The sequence below is a fragment of the Aythya fuligula genome, chromosome 1 (genome assembly GCF_009819795.1).
Source record: "Aythya fuligula isolate bAytFul2 chromosome 1, bAytFul2.pri, whole genome shotgun sequence".
Lineage (NCBI taxonomy): Eukaryota > Metazoa > Chordata > Aves > Anseriformes > Anatidae > Aythya > Aythya fuligula.
In genome coordinates this window covers 38633910-38643207 of record NC_045559.1, presented here as the reverse complement: position 1 = coordinate 38643207, position 9298 = coordinate 38633910, and the positions used below count along the sequence as shown (strand labels likewise).

The 9298-nt window shown below is 38.0% G+C and overlaps 1 long non-coding RNA gene across 1 annotated transcript; it reads left to right on the top strand.

Annotated features, from left to right (window-relative positions):
* The first annotated feature begins 3085 nt into the window (after positions 1–3085).
* On the top strand, positions 3086–9087 carry LOC116501759. The gene is made up of 4 exons (XR_004254515.1): positions 3086–3162; positions 3501–3581; positions 6038–6124; positions 8947–9087. It is a non-coding gene; the product is annotated as an uncharacterized LOC116501759 (long non-coding RNA).
* Positions 9088–9298: the final 211 nt, after the last annotated feature.

Here is a 9298-nt window from a genome sequence, read left to right as displayed (position 1 = left end):
TTGAAAGAGTTTTCTATTTATAAAACCTGCCTTAATGGAGTGTCAGCATAGACCTGCAATATGTAAAGTCTTTAGAAAAGCAGGGAACGGGATGTTATATCATTGAGCTTCCTCCATCATTGATGAAGCCAAAGGGGTTCCTGAGAGGCACTTGCTGGCCCCAGCTCCAAGCTGAGAGAAATCTGTTGACATCCATTGATCACACAGGGAAAATTGGAGGCTCTTACATGGCTAACAAAGATCCCCTTGCTGAAAAATACTCAGAGTGCTGTCATTAGCACTGAAATGCCTGAACACATGGTTGCTGCAGCACTTTCATTTAAAAGCATCTGAAAGAAGTTCAAATTTATAGTCTATAGACCTGGTTCAGATCGCAGTTAAACCCTTGGAAATCCAGAGTAAAGTTCATTTCGCTGCAGTAGCTGAAAGGGCAAGATTGTCAGCAATACAGCATTAGTATGGTTTCAAGGAAGCCAGTGTGTTTATTTCTGTTAATAACCAAGGCCTCTAAGGGCTTGGCTACTTTTCTTTAGTAATTAATGGAGATAGTAAGAGATGAGGAGAGAGTGTTCATACCACCCAAATTTAATCTCCCAGGCATCTCTCTGAAGCTGATTAAGAGTAATAGACTCCTTCAGAAGGTGGTTCAAAGCACCTACATTAATTATTTTATGTATCTGTGGATAGTTAAATCAAGATTGCTGAGTAAAAGTAACTTTGCATTGATTATGATTAGAGTTAATGTTACAGTAGAGCAGAGCCCTGAGTAGTTATATGTAGGAAAGAGGAAACTTTGATAAACAACAGCTAATACAAAAAGCCCTGGCTTAGCATTCCCATTATGAAATTTTTTTTGGTCTGCATTTGGCTCAATATATGGGCCCCTGAGACAGGTGAAGTAGAGGGTTGAAAGTAAATCAGTACTAATGATTTTGGTCTAATGCAGCGTGGAGCCTGTCAGAAGTAGCAGTGGTATAGAAAGCAGCATTTGGTCAAGTTTAATTTTTCTTTGAAATATTTCTGTGAACTATGGTAAAAACAGATGGAATCAAAAATATACTAAGTGGAAAAAAATGACAAAAGAGAACAGACTGCATTGTACTGAAAAATAATTACTTGAAGTTTGACCACTTGGAATGGGTTTCAAAAGCAACAAGTCAAAAACATTTCATTTCTACTTTTTCATTTCAATTATAGGTTTTCCTTTTCAGGGAACACATCTTCATCTGTAGAACAAATATATGCTTAATGCACTTTATATTGAGAACAATAATGATTGATGCTGAATTTTTGAAAATGTTATTATGGAAAGAAGTCACGAGCATCATGTCTGTTGGCTGATGATTTTAGGGAGTATTTCTTTGAACATGAGAACTTAATATGGTATGAATGATTTGGGAAGAGAAGACGGCTTCATGAGAGATGCTGTGCTGCTCATGGGTGGCCATAATGAATTCAGCTGTTCTCTTTTGCTTCAGATTTTATGTCCTCTCAACAGCTTGCAGCTTGACCCATTTAGTTGTAACAGAGAGTAAAATCTACCTCTTCCATACAGTGCCAGAGTTGTCAGATTATGCATTGTGTTATGTATGTATACATTAGCATTGTATTCAATGTTTGTTAGGGCAGGAGCATGCTATTCACTGATTAACTGAAGTCAGATCAGATACTACTCTTTAGCAATGCTCATTTTCACCCAGAAATCTTCAGAAGAGGGTGTTTCTGTTTATTTATGTAACTGCTAATTTTTGAGGCACTGGTTGCTTCTTGCTGTTCTAACCTTGGACAACCTAATTACTAACTGAGAACAACTTCAAAACAAATGTAAAAATTAGACTAAGGAAGCTATTTTGAAATCCTAAATTCATATTTGCTTTGTTGGTTAAAAAAGATTATTTATGGTATATTTTACTTCAGAGCTTTAGTGTTTTGATTTTTTCCCCAGTTTTACAGGTGTCCAGCAGTATAACTGCAAAATTTTTTCCACTGTATTTTTTCCAAGCAGCAAAAATTCTTGCTTTATGTTTCTTGGGAATATACATCTGAAAGAAACCATCAAATACAACATTAAGTTAATTTTAGCATTAAATTATTTTGAGGTGTAGAAGTTTGGAGTAATCTGATAAGAATAATTTATTTCAACTCATTATTATTTCTGTGAGTTGACAGATGCAAGAAAATGTATTATCAGGCACATAGATGTTTCTCAAATGCAGCTTATTAATTACTGTCATTCATCCAAATAATAGAAGCTTTTGTGGTAGTTCCCTTTCCTTTAGTATGCAAGGCTATTCTTTCCATTTCTGTCTCAGCACCTTGACACAGTAAGAACTAGCAAGTTTAGAATTATCTTCAGGTGAATTGCAACTTTTGGGGGAAATTTCTGTAAAAAATATACTTATAATACATGAAAAACATGGTATCTTTTATTAATACTTTCACAGAAAGAATAATTAACATCAGTTATGACAAAGCTATTATGAAAAAACATTGAAGAAAACATTAAAACTACAAACTACCCTCTAGAAAAGTTACGGGTAAGTATTATAAATGAATTTCTTGTATGTTACAAAACTTCTTTTGGACTGTTTATATGGACAAAGTAAGTATATATCTGTTTGCGATGCTGAAGTTAAAAGAAGTTAGTGAAGTGAAGAAGATAAAGCAGTACAGGAAGATATTATTATGACTTTTGAAAAAGTAGTGACAGACGAAAAGGCATATGAGGCCAAGGGTTAATTAAAAGATTCCAACCGTATCTATAAGTTGATCTGTGAAGAAGTTGAATGGATTCCCATACATTTGTGTATTCGCAGCGAATAATTTCGTACTGCTTATTACTGCAAGGTGGGGATTTTATTTATTGTTTTGCCAAAAGCACGCACACACAAGGGAGAGAGATTTCTGCTTGAATTAGAAAACAACTTGGCTACCGCCTCTTACCAACACTTGCATTTTTGTACTGAAGCTGTGTGCTTAATACTGCCTCTGACACTGCTCTCCATCCTTCTTACTGATTTCAGTAAACCCAGACCAAGCTAAAAGCGTGGGCTCCCTCTGCTGGCTGCGATGGTGCTCCGAGCCCTTCTCGGGATGCTCAGCAGGAGCTCTGGACAAAACGATTGGGAAAAAATGAGCTGCAGCTTATTTTAAACAATTCAGGTAGGAGGTAAAAATGTAATCTAGCCCGTTAAATGCAGCTGCTGCATAAAACTTTCATTTGAAATGCCCAGATATTCTGAAACAGTAATAGTTTTATGGTAAAACAGCAACAGAGAGACCTCAAAAGAGGTTTTTACTTTCTGTGATTTCACATACTAAAAGAGATTGGTGTATGTAAAGAAGCGAGGATGTAGTCTAACTGATACTAACTTGTGTAAAACTCAACAGTAAACTAATATCCCCTCTTAATTTTTTTTTTTTTTTTTTTTTTTTAGCTATTCCCAGACTTGTGTGTGTGTATGCATAACTTATTTCAAGAGCCTTTGATTTCTTTTCAGATCCTCAACTGGATAAGGCCCTGAGCAACCTGATCTGAAGCAGGTCCTGCCCTGAGCTGGATGTCGAACCAGATTTCTTCTGTAAGCCCTCCCCACTCCCAACATACATTGTTCTGTATTTCTATCCTAGATGTGAGAGGAAGGTTAGAGTTACAACAAAGAGTTTGTATAATATAGCCTTTAACCCAATGTTCATCTTGAAAAGTCTTTCAAAGTGGAAAGTAGCATTCTACCTGCACAAAGAGAGGGGATTGGATGCACTTTCTGCACAGTAACCCTTTGCTTACCAGCAGGTCTTTGCAAGAGCAGAGGTGTAATACAGGTGCAGAGGACCAGGCTGCAGATTAGTGAGCTGCTCTGTCATTAAGGAAAGTGCCTGCATGTCTCCTGCACCAACTAGCAGCTATTAATAAAGCTGTGGAAAACCACTTACAGTTCATTTAAGAAGGAATCCTAGACCCTGTGACTGAAGGTTCAGCCGATAGTCTCTGGCATTCCTGTACAATGAGGAAAGGCTGCACAGACTGTACGACAGTAAGGGAATGTTTTTAACACCCTGCATTGTGACCAGCACTTACCACAGAGATGCTTGCCACAACCATTCTCTGCATGGGAGAGACGGTGGATGAATATAAACTCTCCATCCTTCCCAAAGTATTGAACAGCAGTAGGCAGGTTACATGAAAGTTTACAGTGCCTGAGGGAAGGAAGGAAACATACAATATTCAGAAGAGAGAGAGGCTTCTTTAGAAGATGGTTCAGAACAAAAGCCATAATCTGGGTGTTCTTGATTTTTCCCTCCAGTACAGTTAGTTTATCTCCTATCAACAATAGCGGCAGCCTAACAAGTCTGTTCTTTGAAGGCTAAACTTAACTTTTGTGAATACTTCTTTCCCTTCCCTCACTTGGTGTCCAATGTGATTCTCTTGGTTCTTCAGGCCATGGGTGGAAATGGATTTTGGTTCTTATCTGATGAGCTTGGATTATATATGAAAAAGTGGTGAGATCAACTTGCCACAACAGGTTCCCCATCATTGTGCCATGAATGTGTCAGATGAAAAGTTTGTTTGGACCCGTGTTCTGATTTCAGTTAGAGGTAACTCTCAAATGAAGGACTGTGCTTTTTCTGCTAATTTTCAGGAAAGCTGCTTTCACAAATACAGTATCAGAATTATTTTGAGATATGTTTCAAGGTTAGAAAAGGCAATCCTGAAAGAATATTCTGAAATCTTTAAGATATAGGGTGACCAATTCAGTCCCATGTTAGCAGTGATGAACCCAGCTACAACATATGTAATAGGAGGAGGAAAGGGTACAAAACACCCTGGTAGCTTTATAATGATAGTTCTCATGGGGACACTGTATCCTTAGTCCTCTGTGCTAAAAGTATTCTTCATTCTCTAGACAGTTTTTCAGGAAATAGAAGAAAAAAAAAATATCAGAAGGTACAGTAATAACATGGAAAATCCTTGTGATTCTTTACAAGTTGTAAAGTTCTAGGGTATTTTTAGGACTCACTGTGTTTATGTAATTATTTCAGATATTATCTGTTTATATAGCATTTATTAGATAGCTGTGCACAATCTACTTGCATTCAGCCCATTAATGGTGTCAGTAGACACCACTTACCAATCTAAATTGTATGCAGGCAAATTAACAGAGTAAACAACCTGCTTTGCAAACACCCTCGCATTAGGAATTTATCTCTCCTTTATACCTCACTTTGAAACACATATTTGGATTTCAGGGATGAGGTTTCAAGACTTGTTTTTTCTGTGACAAAAAAACAAAACCTATTAATTGAGCTAGATGAGGTTATAAAATGGTAGATGGGTCAGCTCACATTGAGCCCAGTGTAGTTTCAGGGACAGATTCCCTTCCACAGTTATCTTAAATCCATAGTTGTAAGGGCCAGTCTTTCAGTTCATGCTCTTGTTTTGCTGATTTTAATTGAAGTTAGTGGAAATTTTGACTCACAAGAGATATATCATGCTATGGAGCAGGGCTGTTTACATGCCTGTGCGTACATATATTGATATACCAGAGCTTTCTTGGACAGATTTGACACGTTTTTCATGCAAATGCAAAGCTGAGCTAGCTCAAGTCACGTCTTCAAGAAGATGAAGAATCAAAGCCACTGCTAAATAGAAATTGCTTTCTGAAACCAAAGAAGGGACGTGGCTTTAGGTGTTAGATTTTTACATGCTTTTTATTTTCTAACACATTTTTAATATACTGGAAAACAGATTATGCAGTTTATATAAATGCCTGGATTTTCAAGAAGTCATGTAAAAATATGAATATGATTACCCTACTATCAGTGCTATCTGAGTTTTAGTGTATTTGATCCCAACACAAAATGCAAAAAAAATAAATTCTTCCATATGCTGCCTAAAAATCCTTGGAGAAGCATGCACTGTTCATTAAAATACAGTGTATATTCTATTATTTTTTTAACCTTATTTTATATTCAATGTATCTGCTGTTATACAAGCATAAATTCTTTTTTCTTTTTAATATTTTCTTCCACACATTAGGTTTGTCTGCTGTAATAATGACATGGGAGAATGTTTGCTGAAATGTGCTGTATCCAAGCCTGTAGCTTGGGCCTTTGCAGTCATCAGGTAGGTGTTCCAATTTATGAATAATAGGTTTTCTGGAAGCAAGCGCGTGAACCACCACCACTGGCTTGCCTCAGCAACTTCAAAGGGAAACTTTTTTTATTTTCATAAGAGACAGAAAGATCACGTTTGGAGGTTGAAAGGATGCACTGCACCTTTTAGCCAAGACAAGGAGCATCAGCCAGGGTCTGAGAGATATTTTTGCCAAATTTTTTAAATAGGAATACAAAGAAAATGCTCTTTAAATTGTAAGTAGTATGGATAAAGTTACTTATAGGCAAAGTGGCTTTATTATTGCTTCCAGATGTGAATTTTGAAACACAGAAAGGGTATTTAGCATTTGGGTCCATTAAAAAGAATGTAATTCAGGACTCATTCAGCCTTATAGACTCTCTCTTGGATGAGAAAGAGAAGACAGGAATGAGAACCCAGCTCAGTTGAAGGCATTCGCTGTGGATGGAGCCATTACATGGAGCTTGGGCAGGATGTGTTACTTGAAAAGCAGCATCTGGACACATACACACACCAGCACAAATAATTGACAGTTTATTTCCATGGCCAAAAAGAAATTGGAAAAATATTCTCTCCATCTGACTGTTTCTTTTATTCTTGCAACATCATAAGTAACATACAGATAGCCATTTTCAAAGTAGGTGAATTGGGATATGGCTTCCCATTTCCCCTGAAACTCAGAGGCTATACCTCACCTTGTAGGCATCTCTGAGAGTAATTACTGTCAAAAAAGTGAAGGCACACACTAAAAATGGAACATTTTTGCTTCTCTCTTCTTCTCTCATTGTGTGCTGAACTTTGCCAGCTCACGGTGCTGACTCTGCAGAGATGAGGGTAGTCTGATAATGGCAGTGTCCGTGTAATTCAGAGGACCACAGGACTCATGGCCTATAGAGGCATGGGCTACTTCAAGGCTCATGAAGGCTCTCAAGCACAGGCTAAGGAACCCTGATGCATAAAATCAAACAAAGGGAAGCCGGTGCAAGCCCAAAGCCAAAGTGATGCACCACTAGGCAGGCCCTAGTCAGCAGCCTGCAGCCTGTCCTTTAATAGTCGTATGTGGGCAGCAGGCAGACGGGAGCTAGACACATGATACTTACATCTCTTCCAAAGGTGGCAGAGCTCCTGCCAGTATGTTTTAGCTGCTTTCCTCTTTCTGGAGAGCCAAAAAATATAGTGAGAGAGATTTGGCTTATTGACAGTCTTGCACAATAGTGTTGTTAGTGGAGCTCCAGCTGCAGAGCTTCTTTTACCAGTGATGCTGATGAGTATAAACCTGAGAAAACCTATCTCAAGTTGTGCATTTCAGGCCTAGTTTGGAGGGCTGACATTTACAAAAGGGAAGCCCAAGTGTATTTTAACTTTTAAGTCACGGAAAAATAAAAATACTGAAAGGACCATGATTTTACAAAGATGTATTTTAGTACACAACTGCATAGTGAGATAGGTTTTATTCTGTGAATTCCCTGAGGACACTGACTGCTTATATCTTTCCCACCAAGGAATATATAGGACCCAATTCTTCTGTGACTGTATACTCAAAATTAATGTAGGTTTCCAGGGGGTGCTACATGTGGAACTGATGAACTCAAATTGTAGGACCCTTGTAAAATGTCTCTGTTAAAGTGTTCCAGCTTTTAAAGTTTGTCCCTAGTTTCTTGCACATAAATTTCTATGAAAGCAGATTTTGTCTGCAAATGGATGCAGCCAAATGTGTAGGCGATGCATATACATTACTTAACCAAAATAAAATTTTCATGAGTAGAATTTATTCTGGCTTTTCTTTATCTAGACAGTATGAGTGTTTTAAAAATACATAACCAAAAAACACAAACTGCACTTCACACCAGAACCTCGGGAAATGCAATAATACATCACAGGAGAAGAGAATAAAAATCACCAATTAATAATGCATAGTATGTCAGTAACTATAGCTGGTATCTGCTACTAGAACAAGCAACTTTACAAAAAGCATAATAAAAAGATTCTATCAGTACTAGCTTTGCTGAAATCATTCTTCCTTGGATGACCTTCAGTGTGGGATTTTCACAAAGCAAGCCAGAGGTCATGTCGGTGACATTGGTAGTAGGGTGATGGTTAGACCAGATGGTCTTGGAGGTCTTTCCCAACCTAAATCATTCTATGGTTCTATTCTATGATTCTATGAGATATCTGACTCTATGGTTTTGCTGTTTGTTTTATGCAACTGTCTACAGAAATCTTTCATTTCTTAATAAGAATGTGGTTTAACTGTTAACATAAATACCAATGAAGTTGGTGGAAAGGTTCACATTGAATTCAGATAGTCTTCACTGGGCTCTCAGTCACCCACATATCCATATGTTTTCTCAGAATAAAGCTACATTTGAGGATGCAATCGTGGCACTTGCTGGTGCAAAAGTTAGGCTCATAAAATATATGGATATCAGGCTTCACCTTATGAAGTTTGGGCCTACAGTGCAAAGGGATAGGGAAACTCAAAGACACTTAATGTTTTCCTGATTTAAAGATGACCATGCATAACTCATTTGTGGCTTTACTTCAATCGACACCCTGCGCTTTTGTTCATAAAGTCATCCAAGAGTCACAACTAGAAAGGGCATATTCTAAGGGGGCCGCAATTCTTTTGACGCCTCTTTAAAATTAAATAAATATAAATCACAACTGAGAGAATCTGGTAAACCTGTTGCATAAATACCTATAATGCCACACTCTACTAAGTACCTTCAGATGGAAATAGGCATTTCTGGAATTGAATCTTTCTAAACTAAGCTATTTTGTATTACCAACACAGCTCCCTTCTTCCCCTCCAGAACATCTAAAAAAAGTTGACTGCTGAAGCTGCATTGAGATGAAGTACCTAATTCACAAAGATGTCAGAAAAGCTATTTTCCAGCATCACCCACTTCAGGTAATGCCTAAAATTCCCTTGGCATGGCCCTTGATGCCCTTGAAGTTGCCACCAGGCCCACGCAGAAGTGCCCGCAGGCTGGGTGAGAAGGCCTTCTTCTTGCTGGACTTCTGCTGGGCTATGGGAGTGAGGTGCTTCTCCTTGAAATGCCTCTCCCACCCAAAGCCAACCTCCTATTTGCACTCAGTGACCGGATCCTGACCACCTGATTGCTAAAGCAATGTTATCATTACTTTACTTTTTGCCTAACAACA